This window comes from Ovis aries, chromosome 4 (assembly GCF_016772045.2).
Source record: "Ovis aries strain OAR_USU_Benz2616 breed Rambouillet chromosome 4, ARS-UI_Ramb_v3.0, whole genome shotgun sequence".
In the NCBI taxonomy this organism is placed as follows: domain Eukaryota; kingdom Metazoa; phylum Chordata; class Mammalia; order Artiodactyla; family Bovidae; genus Ovis; species Ovis aries.
In genome coordinates, this window is record NC_056057.1 from 11,679,822 (window position 1) to 11,694,807 (window position 14,986).

Genomic DNA, 14,986 nt, shown 5'->3' on the forward strand with positions numbered 1-14,986 from the left:
AAATACTTAACTGTGAGTATGCTTTAGGGATTAATTGAAATAAACACATGAAGCCTTTAGCAAAGTGTAAGGTATATAATCTATTTTCAATAAATGCATGGATTAGTCTTTGGTGAAATTGACCGACTCCACAGTCATTCTTTCTTTTTTTAACGTGAACCATTTTCAAAATCTTTATTGACTTTGTTACCCTGTTGCTTCTGGTAGCAGTGTTTTATGTTTTTTTGGCTTTCTTGGCCAAAAAAGATCCCATGAGGCAAGTGGGATCTTAAGCCCTTGACCAGGGATCAAGCCTGCATCCCCTGCATTGGAAGGCGAGATCTTAACCACTGGATCACCAGGGAAGTCCCCACATTCGTTTTTAATTTGAAACTGTCCAAGTAGCTTGAATTCAGACTTCTTTCTTTTTATTTAGTTTATGTTTTCTTTCTCTCACATATTCATTTGCTCAAAGTGAGAAGTCACTAGATTGGACATTGAACTTCGGATGATAAATGAATAAAGGCAGTTCAGGTATTTTCTATTTAATAATATCTTTCTATACTTTTAGCCCTTAAGAAATTGACACTTCTAAAATATAGTAATATATTTCTACCCTGAAAATTCAACAATCCCATACACTGGGAAGTCAGAGCCAGTATCCTTGTAAATGGATGTAGATTATTTTCCATATATCTTTATTATTTAGCCCAGGACCCTCCTCAGTATCATATCCCTCCTACCATCAAGTGAATGCTTAGGAAACTCAAGTTGAATATCGGCTGTCAACATACAAAAATTCCCTCCTTGCAAACTTTATGTGACTCGATTAAAAAATCTAAACTTGTTCAGGCATTCAAAATCTTCCCAAGTTGTACCTTTGTAGCCAATTATTGTCCGGTTCTCACCTTATCCTGACCTGCTTTGCCCAAACTAGGCTATTCATTTGTAGTAATAGCTCCCATGTATTAGGCCCCATTGTGTGCCTGTCACTGTGTTTAGCATTTTACATGTATTATCTTATAGGGAACATATTATTATCCTTATTTTACAGATAACTAAACCTTAGAGCATCTATGTAATTTTATCACTGTCACAAAATGAATAAATATTCCAACTCTAGTATTTAGATACAAAGGTCACCCTTTCCAGGACTGCATGCTGCTTCCCTAAATCTCTCTTTTTCTCCCTCTTCTCTGCCTTTGTTCACGGTGAGTTTCCATGAAACTCATTTCTTTTTTATTATTAAAAAAAAAACCTAAAAATCTTTCAAGGCTTCACTCAAACAGTACTGCCTCAAGACTACCTAGATTTGAATTCCGGTTATGTGACTTTAGGATTTGGGCAATTTACTTTCATTATCTGTGCTTCAGTTCCTCAGCTGAAAAATGGGAACAATAATCATTCTGTTTGTATCCTCATGTTTATGAGGGTTAAACATACGTATACCCTTATACTATATCACACATGCACAGGTTTTATCTGTAGTTATGAAGGTCAGTTCTCACATAAAACGCTATATAACTGTTTGTTATAAAAGCAGAAGTTATCTTAGAGATCATCTGGGAAAATCCTTCTAATTGGAAAAATGATGAATCCGAAACTTAGGGTTTGTAACCCTGTCCTGTGCCACATTGCTACTGGCACAGGCAACTCTAGAATTCAGCGTTTTCACTCCCCTTGCCAAAGTGTTTCTTTACATCTTTACACTGGAATACTCTGTCCTGTAAAACTTTTCTTAACCTGCCTCTGAACTCCATTGTACTCTGTTCCTCTGTGATGAGAAACACTGCATGGAAGCAATTCAGGTATATTTCTAATCCTCCCAACTCAGTTGTGACATCCTTGGGTGCAAGGGAGACTTTCCCACTCATCTCTGTTTCCCACTCAACATGAGTGCTCAGTGGCCACGTTGCATTTCATGAATTAATTGAAATCTGCTACTATAATGACTGGAACTGATTATTCATTTGTTAGAAATGGAAATCCAGGTGCTTTCACATCAGCTTTCTGTACTGAGGGATGGGTGCAATTTCATAGAAGAGAAAACTGAGATTCAAAGGCTCAGAGAATAAGAAACTGGAAGGTTAATTGGATTGGAGCTCTAAAACAAACCAAAGAAAAATCATTTGCTCTTTGGGTAGCCACATCTTTGTTGCCTTCCTTTCTTGCAGATAAAAGAAAATTGTTGGTCTGTTATTTGCTTTTATTTCTGTGCCATGTTGATTTTTCTCATATTTTTCATTCTCCTACTTGTTTTCTTTATTAAATCAAGTTTTTTCAGGAACTTGAAATATACATTTTTTCCACTTTCAAAAGTAATAAATGTTTGTTGGAGAATATTTAGAAAATAAAAAGGAAGAAATAAACCACCTGTAACTTCACCAGTCAGAGATAAGCAACATTAACGTTCTGGATCCTTTCCCCCCCGTAGTTTTTCCACGTTAGAAATATTAGTTGTATATGCTTATCTTTCTCTTATTTTCAGGTGCATTTAAATTGAGATTGTAATTCTCTTGCAACTTACCTCCTCCAGTCTTTATTTAGGATCTGATGAGGAGGAGAGGTTTATAAACTGATGTGACTTTTTATTTTTCCTGTGATATACCATAGGTTCTCATTAATTATCTATTTTATACAAGTAGTGTATATATTTATAGGACATATATTAAGTTAGCCTTAAAAACGCATTCCAATTTACATTAGGTACAGACAAATACTGTTTGATTCTACTTATATGAGATACCTAGAAGAGTCAAATTCATAGAGTCAGGAAATACACTGGTAGATGCCAGTGGCCCTGGAAGGTGGGTGGGGGACTGGGGAGAAGGAATAGAGACTTAGTGTTTAATGGGGATAGAGTTTCAGTTTAGGAAGGTGAAAAATTCGGGAGATGGATGATGGCAGGAGCTGCACAATGTGAATGTACTTAGTGCCACTGAATTGTGCAGTTAAATATGGTTGAAATAGCATGCTTTATATTATGTGACTTTAACCACAATTAAAAGAAAACATTAAAAAAGAAAACAGAGGTGAAATAAACTATTTCAAACCCAGGGTGTTATAGCTAGGAGAGAGTATGATAAGTTCAAAGTGTGGATGACTTGGTTTTCATGCACTGAGATAACTGTTTCCAGGTTTTTCCCAGTCTAGAATCAATGTTCTTCCAGTCTCTACTATGGAAGCATGAATAACATCAACCACGATTATAGTGGCTCCCGTGTAGAAACACTTGTCAGTGTAGCTAAGAGAGTCTGTTCTCCAGGGTAATAGGCACAAAACATTTAGAACAAAGCACACTGAAATTTTTAGCATTTGCATGAATCTGCTATAGGTATTCTATTAGTCAGAATTAGGGCAGTAAAAGAAAGGCTCTGCTACCACTTTAGGTCTATGCCTTCAAGAGTTGTAGAGAGGAGATTCATGTTCTTTACCTTTTGTATCATTTTGTATACCTTTCTTTTTTTTTAAAATTTTTCTTTTTGATGTGGACCATTTTGTAAAAGTCTTTATTGAATTTGTTACAATATTGCTTCTGTTTATGTTTCTTTCTTTCTTTTTTTTTTTTTTTACAACAAGGCACCTGGGATCTTACCTCCCTGACCAGGGACTGAACCCACACCCCATGCACTGGAACCCGGAGTCTTAACCACTAGGGAGAAGCCTCCTTCCCTTAACCAGGGAAGCCTCCTTGTTTAACTTCCTAATATAAGTAAACATGAACTCCCCTAGCGGTTTCCATGATGAACAGAGGCGAGCCATGCAGAGTTTGGATAAGGAGAGGACATTCTGTTAGATAAGAATATTGATGTTAGGTGGATATGAAGGTTCTGCCTAGTGCCTACCGAGTAGGCCTGAAAGCTGTATCAGTAGGAATTAGGTGTGGCTGCAAGAATCCCCGCTTGCCAATGCAGGAGACATAAGAGACATGAGTTCGATCCCTGGGTCAGGAAGATCCCTTGGAGGGGGCCATGGCAACCCACTCCAGTATTCTTGCCTGGAGAATCCCATGGACAGAGGAACCTGCTGGGCTATAGTCCATAGGGTCGCACATAGTCAGACATAACTGAAGTGACTTATAATACATGCACAAGAATCCCACATAACTCTGGATTAATATTATTAAAGTTTGTTGAGATGGGCAATAAGAAGATCTCCTTCTGCCAAGTCACCAGAGATCTGGGTTTGTTTGGACTCATTGCTCTTCCATTCCTCTGGTGGGGCTCATGTCCTCATGAGCTAAAACAGAATCCCAATGACTGCAACCACATTTCCAGCAGCAGGATCCAGCAAGTAAAAGAAAAAAGCACCAAAAGGCGTGTGCCAACTTTCTTTTAAGGAAAGTTCACAGAAGCTGCCATGTGACCTTGTACTTACAGCTCATTGGGCACAACTTAGTCATATGGTGACAAACAGATGAGTCTGGAAAAATCATACGGGAAAATCCATCAGCTATTCTAGTCCACCATATACTAAAAATGGTATCATTATAAAAGAAGGGGAGAATGGATCCTGGGGATAGTTTTGATTTCTTTTAGAGAAGTTATTATAAGAACTGTAGTGAATATTATTAATAACTCACTCTCTAGCTAATTGTATTTCAGCTAACTGCTTAATGCAATTCAAAAGCCCATGGGCCAAATCCAGCTTGCCCTCTGTTTTTGTCAATAAAGTTATATGGGAGCACAGTCATGCTCATTCATTTGGGTATTTTCTGTGGCCGCTTGCACACTACAAAAACAGAATTGAGTAGGTGAAGCAGAGACCTAAAATATTTACTATCTTGCCTTTCACCTAAAAATTTTGCCAAGTTCCATTCTAGACTCTAGAGTATAGCTTCACAAATTCTGAATGAACCCATTCTTTGTTTGTTGTTATTGTCTTTAGTTAAAAGAAGTCTTTTACATTTTTATTATTTAGGTACATCCATAAATAAGATATGCTACTATTTAGTGTATTATCGCTTAATGAGAGAGAGGGAGAAAGGATGGGGAGTGGGACTTGGGATTTGTCAGTATAGTTTTATTTCTTAAAAAAAAAAAGTAAATTTGTGATAAAATATTGTTGCTGTTCAGTCGCCAAGTCTTGTCTGATTCTTCGCAACCCCATGGAGCAGCACGCCAGGCTTCCCCATCTCTCACCATCTCCTGGAGTTTGCCCAAGAATTTTAACACCTGTCAAATCTAGGTGGTAGGTATATGGAAGGCTGTTAAATTAATTTTTTTGGTATTTCTTTGGTATGTTTGAAATATTCTATTATTAAATACTTAAATAAGGTTTTAAAAAATTACAGCCTCTCCCCCATTAAAAATATATATATATTATAATCAAATTTTGGTGCCAATCCAATCTGAATGTCCCCTTTCAAGAGTGGTGCCTTGAGTAGACTGATGCCTGTTGGAGTGTGGCATTTTTGTGACCAAAGCTCCAGAATCATATCAGCCGTTCCAGAGACTCTGTACATCGTCTATAAAGACGTGTCTGCCTCTGCTTGTGTCCTCCAAAAATAGCACTTGCATCCCGAAACAGAGGGGAAGACAAATGTCTCCTAGAAAATGAACGTCTTGTCTTGGTATTGATACATTCTGAGATGAGGGTGTTTGAAGGAATAAGGGTTCTGCATTTCTTAGTTGGCATAACATCCAGATCACTTACTCATAGTAGGATAAATTATTTAGGAAGACCAAACATCACGCTGTAGACTCTTTTAATATTTATGTTTTTGTTTTTTAAAAGAGGGGTACTTTTAATCTATAGGTATGTGGATATTAAAGCAAAAAATAACGAGTCTGTAAATTATTTAAGATTTGCCCCTTCAGAGGCAATAGACTAAGTCTCCTTGTTTCTTTGGGAGAGGCTTCCTGTGCTAAAGAGGCAATACTGCCATGTATTTAAGTAGGTAGAGAAATTTAAACTGCTGCTGCAAATGTTGTATCCAGTCAGCTTTTAACATACATACATACTCATAAAAAAGCTGCTTATCTGCCAAAATTGGATAGCTCTACCAAATTCACATTTAATTAACTGGAAAAGAGAGTTAAATTTTAATAAATAATTAGGGTGGTTACTAAGCACTAGATGCATTTAAAATGTGCTGTGTACATGTAATAGCAGTACAAGTGTCTCCTAGGTTTGGTTCCCTCGTTATTTCAAGTCATTACCTTTTGAGAAAAAAAAAAAAACAAAACAAAACTAAAGTGATGGGTGATTTTCAGAGAGAAAGAAAAATGTATAAAACAAAAACCTTTGAGTTAATGTGACAGTATGTACATTTTGTATCAGCTCGGAAGAATCGAGCACCTACCACACACAAGGTAAGGTGCTATATTAAGGATATAAAAATGGGTAGAATATGGTGTCTTCTTTCAAAGAACTCACAGTCTAGAGGTGAAAAGGAAAGTAAAAAATTAAGTGCCATACAAATATAAGTATTTGAATAGGGGTGTGTACTAAATGCTTTTAGAGTACAAAGGAGAACAATTCATCCCGACAGAGAAGCGTGAAAAAGACATACACAGACAGGTAATGGGAACCACACGGGGGGGGGGGGGGGCGGACATAAGGAGTCTCATGCAGGGCAAAGAGCAGCAGGCAAGCCATACACGCCTGGCTCCAGTGGGTATCTCGTTTGAAGAAATGTGAATTGCTTCATGTTGCTGGAGTAAAGGTCATGGGAAATAAATGACGGGAAGTGAAAATATAAAGGTGGTTAGGGACAGACTGTCACTGAAGGCTTCTAAGGAGAGGTGAAGTCTCGTCAGATCTAGGTGTTAGGGAATCACTTGTCTTCAGTGGAAGGGGAAAGGGGCAGGAGGATGTAGACTGATCAGAAGAATGTCCGGTGCTTTCGTCAGAGATGGGAGTGATGCTGGCTGATTTTGATCATTAGCAGAGACAATTGAAAGGAGGGGATAAAGAAAAGGAATCTTGCAGAAGTAAGTCCGTGAGGGGTAAGAGAGAGTAGATAGAAATGGACAAGAAAGATGATGACGTAACCGTGGTAGAGAACGCATGAGCTGGGAGAAGAGTAGGAGAAAATATTTATTTTTCATTTTTAATGTCTTTGGGTTGCAGAGATCTTTTCGGCATCCAAGTGATAATAAATTATTCAGACCTAGAATACAGGGCAGGAATGGGACCTGGAGAGGGACCTTTGGGATTCATCTATAAACAAGTGACGATTGAGATGATGGGGTTAGAGAAATCACTCCATAATAGAGCATAAAGCAAGATAAAGTGAGGAAGCCAATGACACTTTCTGTTTAGAGGGACAGTTTAAATGGATTTGTTCCTTTTTGGAGCCAAGGAGGTTACTATTTGGAGCTTCCTTCTTCATTCACTGCCATGAGATGGGGCTTGGTTATCTACATTCTCTGAGTAATTATTATTTTTTCATTCTTCCAGTTAACACACATATTTTTAAGTATGCAGGGCACCCCACTTAGCATTATGGCCTTTCCCGCGACCCTTACTCCTTTCTTCTGGGAGTACCCTACCCTGTGATCAGGGTATCTGAGATCTTCCCTCTGTCTGAAATTACCTGAAGAACCCCACGTAGATGATAAAACAGAAAATCACAGCCTAACCGCAGCAAAATTTGGGGGCAAAATTTAAGCAAGGATATTCATGACTCTTCCATAATTTTCTATTTATTTTATTATTAATTTAATGGATACTAAGTTATCATAAGAATTATATTCAAGAATCATATTACCTTTAGACATAACACATTTTCTTCAATAATTTGACAAAAAAGAATAGATACATCAACGAATACTGGACATTAAAATGAATTCGTGCATTTCTGCTGCATTTGAACAATTTTTACATCGTAAGAACATTAATTAGTAGGAAATAGTCCAAACATTCTGTTGTCTTTATTGCTTGTGTTCTGTGTGGGAAGTACCTAAAATGTGAAAGAAATTCAGGACAATTTTTATCTATTATTACCTAACTTTGACTCATCCTTTTCAGATCAGCTTTCAAATCATTATTATATGTGCTACTCTTGGATCAAACTCAGTTACAAACTCTATTTATAAATTTTAAATTACTCAAATTGTCTATCATTTACTACAATTTTAATTGAAGATTATCTAGCATTTAACAACAGCTCAAGTCAATGATGATTTAATCTAATTAGTTCTATATTGGTCGGGATCAGAGCTGGCCAAATAAAATGAGAAAACCTAAAGTAATAGAAGCTTACACAAGGAGAATGAATGAATGAAGTCGCTCAGTCATGTCTGACTCTTTGCGACCCCGTGGACTGTAGCCTATCAGGCTCCTCTGTCCGTGGGATTCTCCAGGCAATAGTGCTGGAGTGGACTGCCACTAGAGGAGTATACAGGGAGCCAGCTGCTGGCCCTGTGATGACTCCAGTGATTGTCAAGGATCCAGTCTCCCTCTATTTTGCTGCTCTGCCATACTTAGGAGGCAGAGACAATCTCTACTTTCTAAGAAGGCTCACATGTTCTCTACTTTCATTTTATGGACTTGAGCTGTCCGTTTTCATAAAAAATTACACAAAATATAGTCTCTTGAATAGTAACTTGGTTGCCCAAATGCAGCTGGATTCTGTAGTCATTTCTTGATGTATATAATCATTATGCTGTACACCTTAAACTTATGAAGTATGTCAATTATATCTTAGTAAAGCTGGAAGATAAAAAACTATATATATATATGTAATATATATAACTATATAATTGAGTTCTATTACTAAAGGTGAATGCAGAGACTGGGTCTTGGGAAAGGAAATTAACAGCCCTGTCATAGTATACCATTGTGTATTCTGTTATATTAATATACTGTTATTTTAATATAAAATATAAGAAACTTACTAAGTTAATATCCAAGACAGCGATGGGAATTTAAAGTATCTTGTTCTCTAACTTAGTGCTTTGAGATTTCAATTTACAAAAGAATATAGATTCTTATTTCCCATGGTATAAAATCAGTGCAGTAAAATCTATAAGGTTATTTAATTCATAAAAAGGCATTGATTAAATGTAATATGGCAATAAATCCTTAAATCTTTCAGTTCAGTTCAGTTGCTCAGTCATGTTTGATTCTTTGTGACCCCATGAATTGCAGCACGCCAGGCCTCCCTGTCCATCACCAACTCCCGGAGTTCACTCAAACTCATGTCCATTGAGTCGCTGATGCCATCCAGCCATCTCATCCTCTGTCGTCCCCTTCTCCTCCTGCCCCCAATCCCTCCCAGCATCAGAGTCTTTTCCAATGAGTCCACTCTTCGCATGAGGTAGCCAAAGTATTGGAGTTTCAGCTTTAGCATCAGTCCTTCCAAAGAACACCCAGGACTGGTCTCGTTTAGAATAGACTGGTTGGATCTCTTTGCAGTCCAAGAGACTCTCAAAAGTCTTCTCCAACACCACAGTTCAAAAGCATCAATTCTTTGGTGCTCAGCCTTCTTCACAGTCCAACTCTCACATTCATACATGACTACTGGAAAAACCATAGCCTTGACTAGATGGATCTTTGTTGGCAAAGTAATGTCTCTGCTTTTCAATATGCTATCTAGGTTGGTCATAACTTTCCTTCCAAGGAGTAAGCATCTTAAATCTTTAGGAAGTTATTATTCTACCATCAAGAAAAAAATAATTCCTCTTCAAACTGCACTGTCCACTTATAAAATCCTCTGCCAAGCCTGTCTACCTTTATCTATTAATTCATTCTAATTGCATACCCCACTTGCTCTCACACAGACCTTGCCCTTATGTTTTCAGGAACCAATACTTGACCCACCTAAGCTGACTTGTATGATACTGTCTCCCTTTATCCTCTGAATTCTCATCATCTACTTTCATCAGTTTCTGGTAGCTTCAGTTCCAAAGTTATCAACTCACTTTGGTTTGTATTCATTTGAATACATCTTGAGAATTTGTGATCGCCAGAAAACACCACATCTCTAAGACCTCAAACTCTGAAAAAGTATGAGATTTAGCATCATGCAGGTCAAAGTCCAAATCTCAGCTTCATCGTTTGCTCCTATGATTACAGATTAATTTCTCTTTGCCTAGATTTCCTCATCTGGGAAATAATGAGGAATACGCCAATCTTGCTGAGTTGTTGAGAGAATTAACCAAAATACCACAAGAAACTGCTAGTGTCTGATATCCCCCATTCCAATCATCACTGTGATAATCTTCAGAGCCGGTAAAATGTCTTGTAAAAAGACTAGTAACAGAGTGGCTCCTTATAAATGGCTTTTGCATGAAAGAACTCCTATCTTCACATCCTCTGCTTCACATATGCTTGTTGGGTCCCCGAGGGCTTCCAGTTCCAATTCTCAGCCATTGCTGATGAACCCTGAGGTTCCATGTCAACAGGACAAACTGCCCTTTCCCACTTGTTTCATTTCTCCTGGGGGTCTTTAGAGTTCATTTCTGCCAGTGAACCTCAGCGAGGGCAACCCAGTTTATTCTGCCAGGTTTCCTTAATGTATAGGCATAGAAAGCAGAGTTTGGGTTCTCAAGGTCTTTCTCAAAAGGTGTCAGGTTTTTTTCTGCTTATTGTCTATTCTTTCCACTGATGAACTTTGCCTACTAGAACTGTCAGACAAAAAACCCTGAACTGATTTAAAAAAAAGTCACTTTACACCCTTTCTGCACAAACTTGCCCTGTAAATATATGCCTAATTACTACTTTTTATTTGCATAACAAGGAAGGATTGTTCTAGTGGCTTCTTTCTGAACAAAGATCTCATGAAGATGTTCTCAGTGCTGCCTGTATGATTAGACATGTCCTCAATTGGCATGGTATTTATGCTTTGATTGATAAATATATGGATAATATACTCTCCATACTATTTTAATACTGCGATGAAATTGGAAGTTTTCCTAAATATACAGATTGTAACTTAGAATTGCTAGACTTGTTCAGCTTTTAGTTTAATCATAAAACAGTCAACAATGTTTGCACATCCTATTTAATCCAAGCTAGAGCATACATTAAAAAAAATGGACATTTGAGTAGGTTATAATATATGGGCTGTCCTGCAGTTGACTGGTGATGGGCTTCTGACATTGCATCCAGAATGCTGGAATAAAAAGCTAACTCTGTTTCTTGCCGATTCATGTGCATCTGGGTATGTTCTGAGGATTGCTCAGTGGACCTGCCAGGGAATATTTTCATGAGGAACCAAGAGCCTGGTAGAGAGAAAGCAATACCTGTTCTGGGGGCTGACAGCCAGCCTTGTTCCACTCTCCTTGATTATCACAAAGCCTGGGGGAGAACTATCTTCATGATATTTCATTCGTGACACTTCTGTTTCATCATGGTGAAGTGATGCTCAGATTGTCTGGCTAGCTCCCTTAGGCTCCATGCCAGAGTTCTAAAGTCAGGGGGAATTAATACAGAGAGTCAAACAGTAGATGTCGCTGATATTCCTGTCCAAAGCTGAGGGCTTGGCATAATGCTGTCTTTGTGGATTTCACACCAGAACAGTTGAAGTGGACAGCAAAACCATCTGTTCAGTGATGCAGGTAAAAGGAAAGCATTTTACAAGGCTTCACTGGGCAACAATGATGGGTGCAGCATACAGATTTTCTCCAGGGTGTTGAGAGCTGTTGGTCAGGGCATTGTGCTTTTGACCTGAGGCTGTGTTTTGAATGTGGAAGAAGGCGACAGTTTTGAGCCACACAGAGAATATCTCCTAGATACACAGCTTTGAATCAGAGAGAAAGAACTGACATTTCCAAAACCCATAAGGTGAGAATAAGAGGGAGGAAGGCAGACAGACAGACAGACAGATAGACTTTAAGATTATAATATTACCAAGCTGGTAGCCAAGGAAAGACATAATAAATAAAATTCTCCTTTTCTCTCCTTTGAAATAATCAGATCTTAAATATCTCTAGGAGTGAAAGCTCATAATCTTTTAGCAGAATTTGCTGGTGGTATTTAATAGTACTTCAGTATTTTCAGGGTTCTTTCCTATTAGAGACACTGGAGTGAGCTGTTTAGGAATGAATATTCTGGGGTCAGCCTGTCTAGATTTGTCTCCTGACCCTCTATTGGTGATCATGACCAACACATTTAAATTCTTTAAGCCTTCTTCTCCTTATCTGTAAGATAGGAATGATAATAGTGTTGCCCTCACAGGCATATTAAATGAAAATTAAATGAGATAATTACTTAATGAATTTGGCATTTACCAGACGCTCCATGCACACTTTCAATATACATAGTCAGTTCTTTCGACTGCCCAGAATTTTGCTTTTTAAAGTTCTTTTCACAGCAAACAGAAGACTTTGTTAACCTGTCATGACAGTGATAACTTTTGGGTCTTTTTAAAATTCTTGTTTTTCCAAGTGGTTAAATTATGTCACAGCTTATCAGCTGCGATCCAGTTCCACAGTTCATACCGAGGCAAAACTGCCTCTTCAAGTATGGGAGCTGGGTAAGAAACTACAAAATCAGGACAAAGGACATGAAATTGCTATTTCCCATGTGCCTTATTTTGAGCTCGACACTATGAAATTTTGCCCGATCTTATGGTGCCAGATTCCTGTTTGGAATGTTGTGCATTTTCTCACATTTTACAGAGCATTAGCTCGACCGACAACTTGACAAATAGTCCAGGCTAATGACTTTGAGTCCATTTCTTAACTTGATTCACCACTTAAGTTAAGCAAATGATTCCTGCATTTCACTAAATAATTGTATAGTACAACAACAACAACAACAACAACAACAATAACCAAACAGTGGTCACTTAGAACCTACATTGAAATCCTGCTTCTGCCTCCTTTTCTGAAAGCCTCTTGCTTAGTCTTTCAGTCGTATCTGACTCTTTGGAACCCCATGAATGGTAGCCTGCCAGGCTCTGCTTTCCATGGGGATTCTCCGGGCAAGACTATTGGAGTGGGTTGCCATGGCCTCTTCCAGGGAATCTTCCCAACGCAGGAATCAAACCCAGGTCTCCCACATTGTAGGTGGATTCTTTACCATCTGAGCCACCAGGGAAGCCCAAGAATACTGGAGTGGGTATCCTATCCATTTCCCAGGGAAACTTCCTGACTCAGGAATCGAACTGGGGTCTCCTGCATTGCAGCCGGATTCTTTATCAGCTAAGCTACCAGGGTAGCATATATATATATATATATATATATATATATATATATATATATATATACATAGGTATATATACGCACAGAAAAGCAAAGAAGTCAAAGAGCTATTTTATTCTTGTCTGGGGCTTTTGCTCTGAAATCCAGGTAAAGTAGAAATAGATAAGTCGGGCTTTATGAAGAGATAGCTAGCATTTTTTTGGTGTGTGTTATTTTTAAACTTTAAAAAAGTTTTAAATTTATTTTTAATTGGAGGATAATTGCTTTACAATGTTGCATTGGTTTCTGCCAAACAACAACATGAATCAGCCATAAGTCTCCCTTTTGAGCCTCGCTGGCCCACTCCATCCCAGCCCTCTAGGTCATCGTAGAACACCAGGGTTGAGGTGTTGAGTTCCCTGTGCTATACAAGCAGCTTCCCACTGGCTATCTGTTTTACATATGGTAATATATATTTCAATGTTACTCTCTTTAATTTGTTCCTCACCTCCTTCCTCCATTGTGTGTGGTTTTGTTTTTGTGCTTTTGTTTTGTTTGAAGGCAAACAAGTTCTGAGCTTCTCTCAGACTTGTGGACAAAAGACAAGAAAGTCGAAAGAAAGAGTGAAAGGTGTGTGGCCCTACTCTGTGATAGTAACCCTGGGCTTACCGCCCTGTAGACTTCATGGGGACTGTCTGCACCTCGCCATACCTGTCCACGACAGATCTGTTCACTAGTGGTTTCTCCCTCCGAAATTCAGCAGTACATGCTCTGTTTTGGTGGTAGAGTATTTTTCATTAGATTCAGATTCCTCCTTGAGATGAAGTAAGGAGGAGAGGTGTTGAACAGAAGTTTTTGTTTCTTTCCCCAGAAGACAAAATTGTTGCCTTTGCGTTCATTCTCATGTTAATTCTATGGAGTTAAAGGTCAAGTCTATGATGAGTTAAGGGGGAGGCTATTTCTCTTTGTGGGAAAGAGGTCATTAAACATCAGCAAGTTCTATATGCTTCAGTTCAGTTCAGTCGCTCAGTCATGTCAGACTCTTTGTGACCCCGTGAACCGCAGCACGCCAGGCCTCCCTGTCCACCACCAACGCCCAGAGTTTACCCAAACCCATGTCCACCAAGTCAGTGTTGCCCTCCAACCATCTCATCCTCTGTCGTCCCCTTCTCCTGCCCTCAATCTTTCCCAGCATCAGGGTCTTTTCAAATGAGTCAGCTCTTTGCATGAGGTGGCCAAAGTACTGGAGTTTCAGCTTCAACATCAGTCCTTCCAATGAACACCCAGGACTGATCTCTTTTAGGATGGATTGGTTGGATCTCCTTGCAGTCCAAGGGACTCTCAAGAGTCTTCTCCAACACCACAGTTCAAAAGCGTTAATTTTTTGGCGCTCAGCTTTCTTCACAGTCCAACTCTCACATCCATACATGTTCACTGGAAAAACCATAGCCTTGACTAGATGGACCTTTGTTGGCAAAGTAATGTCTCTGCTTTTCAATATGCTATCTAGGTTGGTCATAACTTTCCTTCCAAGGAGTAAGCGTCCTTTAATTTCATGGCTGCAATCACCATCTGCAGTGATTTTTGAGCCCAGAAAAATAAATTCAGGCACTGTTTCCACTATTTCCCATCTATTTCCCATGAAGTGATGGGACCGGATGCCATGATCTTTGTTTCCTGAATGTTGAGCTTTAAGCCAACTTTTTCACTCTCCTCTTTCACTTGCATCAAGAAGCTTTTTAGTTCCTCTTCACTTTCTGCCATAAGGGTGGTGTCATCTGCATATCTGAGGTTATTGATATTTCTTCCAGCAATCTTGATTCCAGCTTGTGCTTCTTCCAGCCCAGTGATTCTCATGATGTACTCTGCATATAAGTTAAATAAGCAGGGTGACAATATACAGCCTTGACGTACTCCTTTTCTTATTTGGAACC